A 5346-nucleotide genomic window follows, 5' to 3' on the forward strand; every position below is an offset into this window, starting at 1 on the left:
GCCGTGTTCCCCCCCCCCCCCTCTTGAAGCGCCGAGGCTCCTCTTCCTGTATTGCTTCTGCTGGACCAATCAAAGCGGTGACCATTCCGCCACCACGATAAATCCGCCGCGCTCACAGGGTCCCAAGGCACCGCGGCTCCTATAAGACTTCCCATGTTGTCCCATATAACTGTCTTGAGAGAAGCCATAAAGACATAAAGGGACGCTCCTACCTCTGGGTGAGTGCTCGTAACTCAGCAGTAGGTATTTTTACCGTGACATTGCTGTCAAGGTGCACATATTCATCTCGTCTCCTGCTTTATAATGTCCCACACAAACTCCAGATAGGAGAAGCATGAGTGCAGCCATATTTTACAGGGCAAGTCGCTGTCACGCCGGGCAGTAATGGTTCGGTATCGGTGAGGGATGTCGTGGAGGGGAGTGTGTGTGTGTGTGTGTGTGTCTGTGGTGGGGGGGGGAGAGCGGCGAACACCAAACTGTCACTTCTGCTTTGGGTCGCCATAACAAACCGCTTTCTTCCGCCTTTTCAAGTAACTAAATAAGAGGGAAGCGTGCGTCTGGGGGGGAAGGGGGGAGGGGGAGGCAGGTTGGTCGGTCGCTCGGTCGGTCGTTAAACCCACTTGAAGGCTCGGCGCCCCCGATCGATCAGCGCGCGGGGGCCGAGCGAGGATTAAAATCGGGCTAAGTCTGTTGGGATCAATACTGATGGCTAACCCCGGGGTTAAAACAGGAGTAAATCTCCATACGTGTCCATACACAAGTCTGCACTGTGGCCCACGCTGCAGATAAATCCACAGCTATCCATGCAAATGGACACACAATGGGTTATCACGCTGGAGCCAAGTCGATATGAGCGAGCGCTGTATCGGCGTCGGGTTCGTCGTATCCGCGTGGATGGACGTCGGCGTCCGGTCGGGAGATTTAGGCTGTAAATTTTGGTTTGAAGCTAAAACACTCACAAATATGTTATTGGTGAGGTGTGTGCGTGTGTGTGTGTGTGTGTGTGTGTGTGTGGATAGAGATGGATGGATAGAGGAAGACAGGAACAGATGGAGATTCATGTTTGGGATTCGCGGCACACAAACACAGATCGGTAAGTGATAACGCAAAGAGACAGAGCTGACGTATAGACGGAGAGCTGATACGCTTGATTGACTCATAGACCAGAGACGCATTGATCTCACCTGCGTCTCAGTCACCACAGCTGATCGATGTCGTTACAGGCAGACGACAACCAGGAGAAACTCCACGCCGCCTGTATTCTAATCATGCGGCCGCGTCGGTGGATTTATGTCTTACCTAAGCGTTTATCGGTTTCCGCTAAGCAACAGCGACGGATTTTTTGACCGTCCAGGTTTGGCGTCACCTGAAATGTCGAAGCGGCGCCGATTTTCACACCGACCTTCTAATTGACAGGCCGGGAATTGATCCATTGTTCCCAGGTTGCCGTCTGGATGTTCCTTTTGCCACGTGCCAACATGGACGACACCCTCCACAATCCCATTTTCCACTTTTCACTCAGACGACAATTCGCAAAATCGCTACATTTCAGGCAAGCGACTTCCTGCAAAATAGCGCCAGAAAACATCACGTGCACTTTTTACATTTTTGAGGCAAATAACCGGCGATGGACGGATGGATTGATAGATTCCTGAGAGAGGGAAAGAGAGAAGAAGAGCCAGAGGAAGAGGAGGAGAAGAGGAGGAAGAGTGATAACTGAGTCAATATACCCAATTTCATGATTACTATTCTTCACTGATGTTGTTTTGTTGGAGCTTTCAGGAGTTCGCTGATGTCCACGTATGAGGACGGCAGGTCTTTGGATGGACTCAAAGCTCTTCTGCATGACGTTCTAAGTATAGTTTTGAAAAAATACGACTTCATGATGTCGTGAAGCAGCTGAGACGATGTTTGCGGAAACACACTTGGCTTTTATTTTGGCGAGCGTAACCTAAACAAACGTCATCGATGTTCAAACATGAATTTAATGGGAAATCTTTGTAAAATTTTGTTAAATCTGCCGCATTACTTCTCATTTTGCAGCCTGTCTCTCCATCCGTCGCCTCTCCGGGGGTCCCAGCTGCTGTCGCTCTATCCCTCTCCATCTTCCCTCCGTTGCTCTGTCAAGCTGGGGGGAGGGCAGAGCGACGGCCCATTCAGCAGACCTCTTACTTTTGTGTCCCCTTTTTAAACGACCCCTCACACACACACACACACACACACACACACACACACACACACACACACACACACACGCACACACACAGAACCTCTTCACTGTCCCACCCTGCAGAAGCAAAAGCAAAAGCTGTGGAGTTTAGAGAGCGAATGTTCAGAGTAACAGTTTGAAATAAAGCGCCGACGTTTCAGTTTCATGTAAACTTTAAACGCCGCATCCTGTTTGTACGCAACCTCACTCACCTTCTGTAAGTATCTGAGCTCTTCTTCTACCGTAATTGATCACCGTGTCAACCGAAACCGCCTCTAACCTTTGCAAGGGTCAAGTTTAAGTTTGGTGGCAATTTGTCCCTCTGATACACTAATTGTCTTGTTCTGCATATGTGTGTGTGTGTGTGTGTGTGTGTGTGTGTGTGTGTGTGTGTGTGTGTGTGTGTGAAGCTTGACTAGAGCGGCGTTACATTTTAAGAGCCAGGAAACAGAGATGCATCGTCTGCGGATCGAAACCGCAATGGATGCAGGAGGCCCCTTGGGGAGCGACGGCGGTTTGAAATCAAAGTTGTCTCCATCTTGTTCTCTTGTTCTCTTGTTGTCTCGTCTCTTTCACGTGAGGACAAACAGCGCCTTTGCTCTCCGATTACGATTCCGTCGACGAGTTGACCGCCAAGATTTGGACTACGGTTGTCCTCCCCCCTGTGTGTCCTCCTCTAGTTACCATGGGATACAGTCATTCACAAGTTCATTACACGGTCTCTTAGCGTGTGGAATCTGCTCCTCTCTTAATGAACGATGAACCCAAAGACATGTGACATACGTGTTGCTACATAACATACGTGTGCCTTTAACGTGTCGCCCCCAGACGTTTGCACGCGTCCAGCTACAGGGCGTGACGCCGCTTCTCGCCCGAAGAGCGCCGCCGTGTGCAGAAAAGCGAAAGAATGAAAGCGAAAATTGCCTTTGTCGGGGAGCGCCGGCTGTTACGGCCGCCGCCTCCATGCATATCAAGTGCGTCTCGGCAATTGGAAAGAATAATTTAGGGATGGAAGGGAGAGAGAGAGAGAGGGAGAGAGAGAGAGAGAGAGAGAGAGAGAGAGAGAGAGAGAGAGAGAGAGAGAAAAAAACAAGAGGAGCAACTTCTCGCAGGCGCCTGAGCCAATTAATTTGCAGCTCAGATCTAGGAGGCCTCGCCGGAGAGGTGCTAGGCTACATACCACCAGGCTAATTTGCGCGGCAGGTTCCCGTATTAAATATATGCATGAGGCTAATTCGGTTAGCGTCGCCGCCCCCGCGGATGTGGCGAGGGCGACGCTCGCTCCCATTAGCCGTGTTTCTGCCTCCAGTGGAAATCAGCACAAAGTCGAAAACCACAGCGGCGTCCTTACTTCGTCTTCTTCTTCTTCTTCTTTCGCGCAAACAAAATTAAATTCGCTCCGCCAAATCAAAGTGTAGAGCAAAACACTCGACCGTCTCTCAGAGGGATAAATTACTTGAGAATCATAAAAGAGAGAGCGAGTGAGAGAGAGGGAGAGAGAGGGAGAGAGTGAGAGAGAGTGAGAGAGAGAGAGAGAGAGAGAGAGTGAGAGAGATCTTCTCTGCTGCAATGATCCCAGCGTACTCATCCTGACTGAGATGTTGGCTTGTGTGTGTGTTTGTGTGTGTGTTTGTGTGTGTGTGTGTGTGAGAGCTTCATCTCACGTAGATTCATCTCATTGCACTGGTGTGTTTTTGAAACCGTGCATGATGAAAACAATGACTATTAGAGCAACGTACTAATCTGCCAAAATAACTGCAAATGAACCATCTTCATGCATATTTAACCCTTTAACACCTGATGGGGGTTAATGTTGTTGTTTGTGCTCTAGTGTGAAGCAAATGTGTCCAAATGAAGAGGCGAGGTCATGTGTTTGGAGTATTTTCATTTTATCAGTCAGATAAGGTGTAACATTGGGGAGGGGGGGGGTGTCTTAGTGTGTGTGTGTGTGTGTTTGAGAGAGAGAGATGGGGAGAGGGGGGGGGTCTTGCAGTGGGCCGCAGAGCTGCTCCTATTGAACTTGACCTGCGGGCCAGATCAATGTATGTGTGTGTTTATGTGTATGTGTGTGTGTGTGGGTGAGAGCAAGAAAGAGTGAAAGAGAGAGGGAGAGAAACTGCCACGACATTTCTGTGTGTGTGTGTGTGTGTGTGTGTGTGTGTGTGTGTGTGTGTGTGTGTGTGTGTGTGTGTGTGTGTGTGTGTGTGTGTGTGTGTGTGTGTGTGTATGTGTGTGAATGTGCAGCCAGATCAATGTGTCTCCGTGTGCCACGGAATGAGAGAGCACACTGATTACCCAGGGGGCGGGAGGGAGGGAGGGAGGGGGGATGAGAGGATGCAGGAGGAGGATGAGACGGAGAGGAGGGAGTGAGGGAAGGAGGGAGGGAGGGAAGGGGAGGAGGCGATGAGATTGAGCGGAGGACAGAGCTGAGACCGGGATCAGGAGAGAAGCTGAGTTCATTTCATTTTCATTTTCCTTCCACGTGAATGAGGTGCCAACGTTCAGACCCACAGCCAGATGGCTCAGATCAGAGCAGAGCAGCAACACAATGTGAAGAGGGGAGGGAGGAGGGGACTCTCTCTCTCTCTTCCTCTCTTCCACTCTCTTTCTCTCTTCCTCTCTTATCTTTCTTTCTTCCTTTCTCTCCTTTTCTGTCTCGACATTAGTAAATATCCCCAAACTGACAGATGTCTCGACCTCTTCACGTTCAGTCTCTAGCCCATTCAAAGTCATTTGTGTGTGTGTGTGTGTGTCCGCATACGTCCGTGTGTGTGTCTGTGTGTCTGCTCGCATCCATGTGTGTGTGTCCTTCTGTTTTTTGATGTTTTCATCATCAAGAGTATGAAGGACTGCAGCCCAATCCTCAACACTGCAGGGGCTCTGCTCTCTCTCTCTCTCTCTCTCTCTCTCTCTCTCTCGCTCTTTCCCTCTCTCTCTCTCCCTCTCTCTCGCCCTCAGTGTGGTTCCCATCACCAGCAGTTCTGTTTACAAACCCCTGCCCGTGTCCAATCAGCATGTAGCCGCTGTAAAGTGAGCGTGTGTGTGTAGGTGTGTGTGTATGTGTGTGTATGTGTGTGTGTGTGAGAGAGAGAGAGATGGAGGAGCGAGATGGAATTTTCTCGCCCTCCTGTTTGATG

This window comes from Genypterus blacodes, unplaced genomic scaffold (assembly GCF_046128005.1).
Source record: "Genypterus blacodes isolate CSIRO-AG114 ecotype Tasmania unplaced genomic scaffold, CSIRO-AGI_Gbla_v1 ptg000104l_1, whole genome shotgun sequence".
Taxonomy (NCBI): domain Eukaryota; kingdom Metazoa; phylum Chordata; class Actinopteri; order Ophidiiformes; family Ophidiidae; genus Genypterus; species Genypterus blacodes.